The sequence below is a fragment of the Ammospiza nelsoni genome, chromosome 1, assembly GCF_027579445.1.
Source record: "Ammospiza nelsoni isolate bAmmNel1 chromosome 1, bAmmNel1.pri, whole genome shotgun sequence".
Taxonomy (NCBI): domain Eukaryota; kingdom Metazoa; phylum Chordata; class Aves; order Passeriformes; family Passerellidae; genus Ammospiza; species Ammospiza nelsoni.
In genome coordinates this window covers 82715640-82728651 of record NC_080633.1, presented here as the reverse complement: position 1 = coordinate 82728651, position 13012 = coordinate 82715640, and positions in this window count along the sequence as shown.

The following is a 13012-nucleotide window of genomic DNA, read 5'->3' as shown; positions in this document are numbered from 1 at the left end:
TCTTGCCTGATGAATTGGACACTTAAGTTTCAAACTCTTTCACATCTTCCCAATAAAGACTGGCATCCATTACTTTTGTGTGATCTTTTGTTATGATTTTTCTGATAATTCTAATAAATGATGGCAGCGGAGGAAAACAAAACTGATTTATGGAGCACTCTAAGATATGTTAACAAGGCTGAAGGGACAATAAATAATAAGTAAAATTTTTCAGATGGCAGGATGTTAGACTATGGCAGTTGGAGGCTTTTCAGAGTTCCAAATATATGTGGTCAGGTAAGCAGAAATTATGGCATCAAAGGGGGTTCATTGTTGATAAATACAAGTTCCAGTGGGATATGGACCCCCCAATACATTCCTGGACTCTAGATTAACTGTAATAGGTGGAAAGAGCTGTGGGTTGCTACAGGTTGCAAATGAAAAGTCCTAGCTCAGCAGAAAATCCAAAGATCATGAGAATAAAGACAGAATAAACATTGAAAGGTTAAAGCAACATAAAAAATATTCTGTATATTGATGGCATGCATTCAGATTTTTCACTGTGGTAACATGATTGCCAAACAAAAGGGATCCAAGATGAATCATGTGCCCAAGTAGAAACAGAAGGGTTGGAAAGCATAAAGTGTTCACTTTTTCACAAATCAGGAAGAGGAGACCAATTCACCTGATATGATCACATTACTGATTAGCAAAAATATTTACAATTGTGGATCTTATAATTTTATACCTTTGTGTAGACCAAAAGTTTACTAGAAATATTTATTAAATTTTTGGATGACAATATGCTTGGTGAAAAAAATGTATCTAAAATATTGTTTATATCTCTTCTGTTTGAGGACATAAACACAAAGTACATTAAGAAGGAGTTTCCCATCAGATAGTTTTTCCAGTGCAACAAAGCATCCTTTTAAAAATGTATCAAAAATTAACAAAGAAAAGTCAACAAGACTCAGACAATCTTTGCAAATAAAAAGTTTTCATCAGCATTAATGAGTGTTAAGTACTGTAGTCTGTACTGGTAAATTATTACACGCAATTACCAAAGTGTTCACACTGTTATAAATCAAATTGCTGGAAGGCTCTATAGCAATGTATTTCTTATCTCATATAAAAACACTGCAATCAGCCAGTATTTGTACAGAAAGATTTGGAAGAAAAGATGAAGATACTCTGAGAGGGTTTTGCAGAAACACTGTGAGATCTGAGCCAAGTCCTGTGAAGGTGGGGCAGCACCCATCACGGAACAAAGGAATCCGATAAGGTGAGAAAAACAGTGTCAGCCTGAAGCTTATGACTGGTTCCAGCTAGCACTGCTCTATAGAAAGTGACTCACACCCAAACCCACCCACATCCTGAGACAAGATTAAGAGCTCAGCAGCATTTCCATCACTGGCACCAGGGAGGAAAGGGAGATACAGAAGTCTTTGCAAAGGAGGAAAGAACATACACCAAATTACTGCTCCCTCTGATAGTGCAGAAGTCTACTGTAGTTGTACAGTGTGTGTGTGTGTACACATCCTCTGGACAGCACATCTGTTGTTCCTTAAAGGATGTAGATTCCTGTGCAGCTGTGGGTTGCTGTAGACATGAATCTTCATTTGAAATAATCACTGTCTGATTAATGCTCAGGAGATCACTGATCTGTATGGAACGAAGAGGAGATGTTCTTCCTCACTTTCATTCCAAGGGAAAAAGCTTCCACTCACCCTCCCCAGTGCAGGCGATGGAGACATGGTTCCTTGCAACTACTCCAGCCGTAACAGAAGCAGAGCTGTTGCTGGAAGCAACTCAAAAAGGGACTTGAAATGGAACCCCCCTACATAGCTAGTTCATTCCTTTGTTCTTTTTCTCTGTCTTTTTTAAGGAATAAATGTTTGGTTTCATTCAAGAAGAGATTTTCAGGCCTTTTCCAGCAAAGAGACTGGCAAACTGGAAGCTGTTGGAAGACTGGAGAAGTCTGTTTAAATGTTGGAGGTTTTGTGCAAGGAGGGGAAGGGAACTTGTGTTGTCCCCTCTCATGGCTGAGGAACAGAGGCAGTAGTGATGGCAGCTGGATACCCTGCAGTTATATACACAGCTCAATGGTGATTGGTCAGTTCCTGATGACTAGAATAGGCAAATCTCTGTTCAACAATCCACAAGTTTAGTACCAAAAGTGAAAGGAAACAAGAAACAAATCCCTTCATATTTGAGGTATCATGGCAGTTGCAGTCTAACCTATTCTTAGTTAGCATAACATATTTATTTACAGGGTACATTTTTTATTTTGAAATTGAAAGTGCAAAAATGTAAACCTAACTCTGAGCCTTCACTTTTCATCTACTCAATTGCATTAAGTAATATTGCATATTGTTTAAAAATGACAACCAACTCTTTAGCTGCTTTGATACTCTGCACTACATAGATGAGGATTTCAGCTCTGGTAACAGGCAAAGGAGTATGAATTTCTTGGTGTTGGTCAGAGGGGTTTAGAGGTAACTGATTCTTCCTGCATCAAAACTTTAAATGTCAGAACACAAGTGATTGAAGCGCCTTCATAAATGCATAATAAATGGCTGTTAAAATCCGCTCGGCCAACATCATTTACATTAGTGGAGAGGATAAAACTATCCTTTCTACTTTAGTATTTTGTTGACGTTTTAGAACCTTTAGGGATGTTTTATTCTGTGTGAACCCTGCAAGATTTTCTGAGGTGTCTTTTTAATTAAAAAAAAATCCCAGCATATGGCTTTAGCAGGAGCCAAAATAATGTGCAAATGTGTTTATGTGTGGATGGCTGTCTTCCAAAGTTCAACAGTGCTAAATTGGCAACATTTTCTGAAAAGATAAGATTTACTGATTGGAAGCAGGATGAAAGTTTCAGCTTTGCATTCCTATTACTAGCTAAAAAAAGATCAGTTTGGTTTCCATTTGCTATTTTAGTAGTGCTTTATTTATCTTTACTCTTTTGCTGCAACTATATAGGCATAGCGTAATGCTGTCTTCAACATCAACATTTAAGAGCTAAAGCTTGTGCAGAAATGAAAGCATTAGAGGATGAAAACTTCAAATATATGGGTCAGAAAAGTGATATTGCTCCTATTGACACAAATGGTGCATGTTTAGCCTGTGGAAGAGCTGTGCGGTTTAGGTTTGCTGAAGGCTGCTGGTGATTCTAGACAGGATTCAGAAAACAATATGCACAGCTTTGATGAAAAGTAGCCTCTGTTTCTCAAAAATCATGCTGTTATTTTGGTAACTGTTCCACTTGGTAATGCCTAATGCAAACTGCTGCACTATACAAATAATGAGGACGTATTATGCCAACAATTAGATTGTCTGCAAAATGGCCTAACTCCATTTGCATGATAATGAAATGGCCCACAAGAAGCAAACACACCAGAAAATGAGACTTTATGTAAATTGTCTGATACTGTGTGCTGGTTGCAAACCTTAGAGCAAGACCGTTTTTTGAAATTGGCTAACAACTTTTACCAAGTCAAAGACTGCAAACAAGCATTGCAATGAAAAACAGAATATGTAAACATTTATAAATCAATCAGGCGACAAGAAATGATTTTTTTTTTATAATAAGCCAAGAATGTTAAATCTATAAAATTGATTTGACAAGAGGAAAGAATGCTTTGTTATCTTGTATGTATGTTGAAGGCAGACTTCAGCTCTCTTCTGAGCAAACAACTGTGTCACTACAGGTGCTGCCCCACCCAGTGATTTTAGGTGGGTCTAATGACAGAAATGTTGTTTTTTCCCAATCAAATTTCTTCCCTTATGCATTAATAAATAGAAAATATATCAATCTCACCTTTCTAAGTGTCCTAGCCTAGGAAAACCTTGTTGTATGCATTAGAGAACAAAGGGATTTTCTAAAATGCTTCTCAGTTTTGTCAGTGATTTCTTGGAGGAAACTCCTGTCTTGGAGGACTCCTATCTCCCGGGCAAAGAACCTTTTAATGAAGCAAGAGACAGAGGCTTGAAATACCCAAAGCGCCATAAAATGTATCTCTATCTTGCTCGAAATGGATCCCCCCTACATAGCTAGTTCATTCTTCTGTTCTTTTTCTCTGTCCTTTTTCAGGAATAAATGTTTGGTTTCATTCAAGAATATGGTAATATCAGCCATCCTAATTTTATGGTTGATATTACCAAATTAAGAATGGACCAATTAAGAATGGACTTTATCAAAGCTTGTGCAAAATGCAGCTCCCTCTCAAAGAGCTTACCCACATATGTACAGCAGCCTTGGATATAAACTTGAAAAGGGAACTATTTTAACGACATACCTGGAAAATCTAACATCAAAAAGCTAGAAAGTTTCTGAAGGATTATTCCCTATGTAGATTTCACAGCAAGAGTGTCTGGGTCCTGGAGCAGGCTGCCTGCTGGTTTTAAAGAGATTGTCGCTTTTAAAAGCTCAAGAGGAATAGTTCCTTAGCAGCCTGTCCTAGTGATTAAGCTGGCCCCACTTGGAGCAGAATGCTGTGCTGCAGAACTTCAGAGGTCCCTTCCAAGCCAAATTATTCCATGATTCCAGGATCCTTCCTGTTTGTGTGAGTATATTATCTAAATCTATAGACACTTTTCCCTGCTAATTTTAGAGCAGATGCCTTCCTCGCCAAGAGTTAGTCCGCAGCTGACTGCTGTTAGCTGAAACCTTTCTGTGACAATCACTGACTTTGGATTATGGCCTTGCAACAGAGAATGGATCTGCTCAAGGGAGGAACCAGCTGTTTTATATGTCTTTTTATACTCATTGAGCATGTGGCTGCATGCTTTATTTACTGAATCACATCCAAATCCCTCTCTGACAGAAATAATTAAGTCTTTTTTTTGGTGCACTTATTGCTATGATTTTCAAATACTTAATGAATTAATCTTTATAAGCTTTAAGTGATACCTTTATACTGTGACAGGGAATAGCAGTATTGCTTCACATTTTTAAAAATTCGAAGTGGTGAAGACAACAGGACAACTTGCATATTCACAGTATCTGCTCAAAGTCCTTACTGATGGATTTAGGCCTTGAGCACATCTTGCAACCTTAGGAATGACAGAATGATATAAGCAAGTTTAGGAATGAATGCCATATCTAATCTCACGATCTGCTCTGTAAGGCATATTTTTCTCTTTTTCAATAGGATACAGGGATGCTCTGAAATGGTTTCACTTAGAAGGGCTGTGACATTTCACTAATTACCTCATCTTTGAAATTGTTTTTGACCTTTTGTGAACCAGCACAAGAAGATCTGTGAGTGACATTCTGAAAGCTACAGAAAATCCAATATATATCAGGTATCTAAAGTCAAAATATTTTGTGTTTTTTGTTAAATTAACGCTATTCATCTCGATGGGTCAAAACTTAAAAGAATAGAATGCTGCAAAATGAAGAGTATAATTTTTCACTCAATTTGTGAATATAAAATTCTGAAACAATGTCACAAATCAAAGTGCTTTTTTGAAGTGCTACATTTTAAGCAGATGTGGTGACATCAAAGACATCAGTATATGGTTTCTCCTTTCTTTTTCAGCCAATATTACTGAGAATAAAATGTATGGGAGAACCAGCCATTGTCAGGACAGTATGAAAAATTATATTTTAAGTTTAGCTAAGAGATTTATGAAAGGTGGAGATCAGTTCAAACTATCAAATTCTGCTTTAAACTGAAGTCACTTTCAGTTTTTAACTTTGGAGAACTCAAAGATGTTTAGTGACATCTGTGCACAAACCAATAACTTCTAAAGACCACAGGCAAACAGAAAGGACCGTGTTTCCCTCTTCACACCCACTTACACTTCTGTGCATCAACAGGTGTTTTTGCCTTGCTTATTCCACCAAAGAACACACTGGAGTTCCTCCTGCTGTGACTTGGAAGTGTATTCCTAAAACACACTGAATGTGTGGGTGTGTCAGAAAAGCACAGAGGGTGCCTGTGAAAATGACTGAAATCAATGGCAAAAGTACTGATTTCCATGGAATCTGATTTCTTCAATTCAGGGCAGACAGTTAAGTCTAAACATGTAAGAGAAGATGGAAGGATATGAGGAGAGGAAGCAGACCCAGGATTGTGCTCTTCAGAAGGTGGAGAGGACCCGAGTCCCCCAGATTCCTCCTGCTCCAACTCCAAAATCCAGATCTGCTTCCATGGCAGAGGTTGTTGCAATAGAAACTTTCTGTTTTATCCAAAAAAAAAAAAAAAAAAAAAAAAAGCTGGGGGCTATTGACTGCATATAGTTCTTTTACAGCTTTAAGTTTTAGGTTAAAGTCATATCACAGTGCAGCCCAAGTGGTAATCCAAGGTTACTGGAAATGCAAGTGCCTTGATATTCTACACTTAATTTCAGTAATGGCTGAAGGTTAATTTGTCTTATCCCAGACATTATTGTAACTTCTCCACACTTGTGTTTTTCTGAAAAAAGTGCAGAGAATTTCCAATTACCTTCTCAGCCATTCCCTGTCTTTCCCTGTCTTTTGTGGTTTTTTGATCTGCTCCCTTTCACCAGGAAATGTTGGTTTATGTCCTAGGTAATAAAGTGTGGATGAAGAAAAATATTTCCTTAGTGTTTTCTCCACTAGCAGTCACTGCTGACTAGCAGAAGTTTCCATACATCACTCTTGCAGAAAGAGTGAAGAGTTACTTCAGCCACAGAGAGAAACAAACATTGTTAACAAGGAAATAAGGCAACTGGGAGTATTATGCCAAGCTAAATCATCCTGCTATAACAGTACTGAGGAATTGCAGTTCAGCATCAAAAATAATAAGGATATTATTTCATCTAGTTTGCTTTGTTTTCCTCCTACACAGGGTGTTTTTATTTCTTTACAGTGTCTCAATCTGATCAAGAAAAAAATGTACAATCTGCTTGGCTCTTAAAAAAAAAAAAGAAAAAATAGGGATATTTCTTTGTTCTTTGCCATCTTAAGTGCATTATTTCTGTGCCTATGCTGCTGACAGTATTGAGCTTGGAGAGTTTTCACTGCCCCTCTGGACTGCTTATGTGGATTCGTTCATGTCTATATTGCTGCGAGCACTCTAGAGAGAAGTGCTATATCCACATTACATTGCACCTGAAGGGATATCTCTCTCTGTACCACATGCCAAAGAGCTTTGTGCCTTCTCATGGAAGTGCTTTACCCGCTCAATACAGAACATGCTCGCTGCTCATTAGCTCCCTGTGTGGCATGGGGTTGCTCCAGTAGCCTCCACACAGGGGTGCAGCCAGGCACTCTGTGTCTGCTGCCTGCAGCACAGCCAGGCTCCCTCCTGCATCATCCGTGGCTCTGCAGGCTGCTAGTAACTCCGATCCTTTGGCCACTGCTGCATTTTGCCAGGCTGGTTTAGCACTTTTGCAGGTCTTTGGCAGAACTCTCACTGTCTGCTTTAGCATCTGGCAAGTTGCTTGCAAGTCATATGGGCAAGACATCCAGGAGGGTGCAGCTAAAAATGCAGTGTGCCAGCCATGGTCAGCAGCATGAGTCTGGTGGGCTGCCCGAGCTGCTGGGGCCAACAGCTTTCCCCACAGTGTGGAGAGATTTGGGAGATAGACACCCAGTATCCACTGCTCTGCAGTTGGGATAGGCTGGAAGAGCTGAGGATCACATTGAGCTCCTTGGGAGGACCTGTCAGCTCCAGAGATGCTTTCATTCCAGTCAGAGAGTTCATGGTAGCTACCAACTCCTCCTTGGGACAGCCCTGGCTCAGGGTAAATACAAGAAGTTATGCCCCATCCCCAAAACTCTCCTCTTTCCCCCTTGGTCTGCTGGCCTCAGCAGGTGAGCCTGTGAGCTATGGCCTCCTCTCCCACCCTGAACACAGGGAGGGATGGTTTTCAGGATGTCTGCTGGGTTTGGGCTTTTAGTGGATACATTTTTGTCCCTTAGTCTTGTTTACCTGCCCCTAGACCTGAAGTAATTGAACAACAGAGTCACCTTTATCTTATCTCAGGTTCCCTTAGGTGGCTTAACTCAGATTGAAATTCCAGTCAGGTCAAGGAGAGGTGGGCTTGGGTGGTCACAGCTCCTTTATCCAGTTTTGCCATAATGGGCACACAATGTTTAAGGCATTATCCATAGCATTTCAGTCTCTGACAGCCCTGATATGCCCATACCCCCTGTAAGGCTTTGGACACAGTCCCCCATGACCCCCTGAGCCCCACACTGCTGAGCCCTGGCTTTGGAGGGTGGCCTGTTGGGATCATGAGGAATAGGCCAGATGGATGCAGCCAGGGAGTTGTGGTCACTGGTTCCATGTCTGGGAGGCTGGGATGAAGGGTGTCCCTCAGAGCTCTCCCTTAGCACCAGGCTCTTTAATGACTTCCCAATGACACAGAGAGTGGATGGAGCTCACCCTCAGCATGGGTTTGCAGGGGACAGGAAACAGTGGAGCAGGGGATAAGGAGAAGGATTTGGGGGTGCTATTGGGTGAGAAATATGGCACGTGCAAACGTCCAGCTGCTCACAAGGTGGCAAACGCCGAAGAGAGGCTGAACATCAAGATCTCCTGAACAGAAAAATGTTCTGGTTACATCTGGCACAACCTGTGTGAGAATGATATTGCCTTTCCTTACAGACCAGTTGCTGTGGCATTTGGCCTTTCAGCTTTTGCATGTCCAGCCTGGAACTGCACAGTTGCCACAGTTCAGCATGCAGCAGAGAAGAGAGATAAACATAAAAGTATTCCATTTGTGGTTATGTGCCTACAGGATGCTGCTCACTCACTGACACAGCAGAAGGCCATACAGGAGGTCCACCCAGCACGTAATACAACATTTTACATTACTTTACAAAAATGTACCATTAACATTCTGGAAATCAAAGAGCACATAAAGAAAAAAAACCCCAATTATCACACACAATGCATCCTGGACTTCATTTGCAGACCATTCAGGCTGATTGATCATTGTAAGAGTATGGGGAATGTGAGACCATCTGCTTCATTAATTACCTGACTATTCATTATAAATAAAATAATAAATAACAAGAAAGGTGATACATTGAACACACAGATACACAAATCTGACAGGTAGGTGATAACTGAGACAGTAATGAAAACCAGAACTGCTCAGACAGTGACTGATCACTGAAAAACTACTCAGATACAGTCTTAAAGTGGGTGAAGCTGAACCATTAGCAGATAAGCAGGTGGAAACAAGGTTGAGTACTATGAGATGCTTGAGTCCCTTTGGACTTTAAAAAAGTCATTATGGAAAGCCTAAAGAAAGGGCCAAAGGCTGAGAAATTATGTTCAGTGTGGATCTAAGAGGAATAAACTTGAGAAAATAGGGAAAAGGTACAAAAATAGGCTGTTTAAACAGTCTGCTTGTCAGTTAACTTGTCTGAGCCCTATTCCTGATCACCTCAATCTAGCCAATATTCCTACTAAATCATTTTCCTTAATAAATTTTCTTGTATAAACCCACAGCCTATCCTATGTGTGAATCCTGTAGGGTATATATGTCAGTGTCTGGAGACTCTCATGTGCAAAAGAGTTCTGGGTGTCTGCAATTGCAGAAAGAGATATAGAAACCTCTGTCACTACCCCTTCAACTCCTCCTGCAGCTTCCATGCACGGCTGGATGTAATCTAATGTCTCAAAGTACAGTTTTATTATGGTTTGATTTTTATGTGGGGAAGAACTCCCTGGAGCAATACTGTGAGGGGAAATGAGCTGGCTGGCATTGACTGAGAGGACTGTGCCAAGTGCAGTAAGAGGGACTTGAGCAGTCACAACCCTAGCACTGTATGGTGGGTTTTCTAAAAAATCCTTTCCCCACAGCTATCCCAAGTCTGGACCCCAAAGGAGCAGGTCAGTTCACTCCAAAGCAGGACTCAGAAGCAATCCAGCCATGTGGAGAACTTGGAACCATGCATTTGCTTCCAGGCAGTAGTTCTTTTTTTTTTGCAATTGAAGGATACCAGCAATTTATTGAAATGCCATTTAAAAACAAGTGTTTAAATACTAGAAATAGTAAAAGATTCTAATTGTGATGTTGTAAAAGTTATTTACAAAGAGAGCTGCAGTAATAAGTCAGAGTAATGCTGCATGACATTGACATGCATTTCACTTCATTTGTAATAGCTGCCATGAACAGGCCTGTTGAGGTAAATTGTGAATGCACCTTGGCATTTCCAGCTTCAAAAGCCACAGTGAAGGATTTATAACCACTGCAACTTTCTAACACTGCTCTGGAAGGAGGGGAAAAAAAAAGAACAGTTTAAATGACATCAAGACGGAAGTATTCTGTAAAGAGAAATAAAGTTATTAACCCATTCAGTTTTTTCAGAGGCTGCAGCAGTCAAAGAATGATCCTTTCATACAGTCTGTACTGGCACGTTATAACTCAGAGAAGCTGTTAAAAACATAACCAAGGAAATATTCTGCACTTCAGAATTCTCCTTGAGAACAACTATCACAAAATGTAACAGCTTAAACTAGCTCAGTGCCATTTCTCTCAGCTAATTTCAGTGCTATAAATACAGGCCTCTGCATAAAAAAATAATATCTTATTGTTTATGCCAAAAAAGTGTGCCAAATTCTATAAATAATCATTTGTATAAAAATATTTTATTTTTAAAAATGTCCTGTCTGAGCTTAAAAGTCCAAACTGTGTGAAGAGATATTTTCTTTAACAACATTACTGTGGTGTTGTTTGTCATCCACTTATTTTTCTAGAATATGTATTATTATTTTAAGGAAATGAAATGGTCAGCCATTCCTTCAGAAGACACTCCTTGATCTTTAAAGGCTTGGTAACATGTTACCATTTCCAAATGTGCTTGGTAGAAATTTGCTCTGTCTTGCAGAATGGGGTAAAAGACTGATCAGATCTGTGAAGTGAGCTCCAGAAAGAAGGAAATCTGAACAGGAAATCTCCTTGTCCATCTCTCTGCATGCAATGTGTTTCATCCAGCCATATCTTAAAACTGTCATGAAAGAGAAGTCTCTGGAATATCTAGAATCATGCTGGTCTTCTAAAGACTTTAGGACAGTCAATACCGCAGCAGCTTTTTTAGAACAAGTCTTGGTAACTTGATGTAACTTGCCTTGCCAGGGCGTCATGAGTAAAACAAGCCTCCACTATGGGAAGTTCAATGAATCAATTTTACTTCCAAATAAGATAAATTTTAAATTTCTATAATTCCTTACTCCTGTTTTCTGCCGCTCCTTCCTTCTTACTCATTCCCTGTGGTCTGCCTTGGTTATTCCACTGGCTCTAGTCCCTTCAGTTTGGGCTTGCGCTAGGAAGGAGCACCTCATTTTAAGGCACGGTCTCCAGCTCTGTCCCTTCAACTTGGCATTTTTCACATCTCTCCTCCTGTATCTTCCTTTGTGTCCTTTCCTGCGGGTGGCCTCACGTCTCCATTGTCACCTGACATTAGCAGGAACCCATTCTGTCTTTCCTGCCTCTATACCTTGAAAATATATTTGAGCAAGGGCACCGTGCTCTCCTTTGGCTGATGCTCTGGCGTGCAGAGGAATGGTGTTGGCTTTTGCCAAGCCAGAGGGAGCTGGCTGGCTGGCACAGGGAGGTTCATCACCTCCTTCTACTCAGGGCACCCCACAGCTCCTGCTGCACCAACGCTGCTGACTGTGCCCAGCACAGAGGGCAGGGAGCAGCAGGGGAAGGCTGCTCTGCCAGGCACAGGTAGCCAGGGGCACACACAAGAGCAAAGCAAAGTCAAAGGGGCCTCACTGACAAGGGAACAATCCCACAGCAGACCTGAGCAAGGTGAGCAGGGCACATATGGTGACAGTCACTAAGTCCAGTCACAAGTCCAGATCCCAGATAAGTTCACGATGAGTAAGAAATCAAATAAGGAAGTCAAGCCAGCAAAGCACAGCCATGATCCAGGTCAGATCCAGACACAGTAACCAGGGTATTCTTCAGGATTTCTTCCATCACAGAAGCTGTAGATGTGGTTTACTTTTTCTCCTAAACATGGACAATTTGTGTTCTAGATGCCATTACTTTCTATTTTATAAAATGCCTTTAATTTTGTTGGAAGATGGATATTTGGTGATACTTGGAACTATGATCTCTCTGCAGAGCAGTGGGTGTACACTCAGCTAGGCAGAAGCTTCATCTTGATATCCTTGTAGAGCAGCACTGCATGCAAAACATACTTCCCAGGAAGGTACCAGCACCCTAAGAAACTGCCTGACACCATAATCTCCTTTCATAGTGCGTGCTGCCTGTCTTTTGTTGATAATAAATTCTCATTGTTGTTATCCTGGCTCGAATTCAAAGCAGTGATCTAGAAATGAAAGACTGTTGTCTCTTATCAGACCCAGGAGCCATTCCAGCTTCTATCTCGGAAAAGATGGTGTTTAATAGTAATCATTTAATTTTGTGGATTTCTATAAACAACCTTAATGATATCATTAGAATTCTCAGGACTAAAAGGTAGCAATCCCAGTTCAAATTGTCACATTAAACATGCATGGTCTATTCCATCTAATTGAATTAATTTCCTGTGACAAGAGAAAGCAAAAAGAAAAAAAAAAGTATTTTAGACCAGAGTTTACTTATGCTGCTACTATTTTTACTCTTGATTTCAGAATTGAACTCACAAATTTTTCTGACTGGACTTTCTCTTCTCCCTTGGCAAACAGTAAATTGCTAAAAATATTTTCTCCTGTCATGTCCCAGTCCTTTAGTAACTTTCATCCAAGTTCACAGCATATTTTTAAAAGGGAATTATTTTGGAAGAGCAGAGTAAAGAATTTTTCAAATATCTAACCTAAATTCACCTTCTTTCAGTTCGAAACCATTCCCCTTTGCCCAATGACTTTGTGTCCTTGTGAAAAATCCCTCTCCAGCTTTCTTGTAGGTTCCCTTTAGGTACTGGAAGGTGCTCTGCCTCGAGTCTTGTCTTCCCCAGCTGTCTCAGCCTGTGTTCATAGGAGAGGTGCTCCAGCCCTCTGATCATCTCTAGACTCTCTCTAACAGGTCCATGTCCTTCTTAATCGTCTTTGTTTGTTCACTGGTAATACTATTGAAATTCTTTATGTTGCTT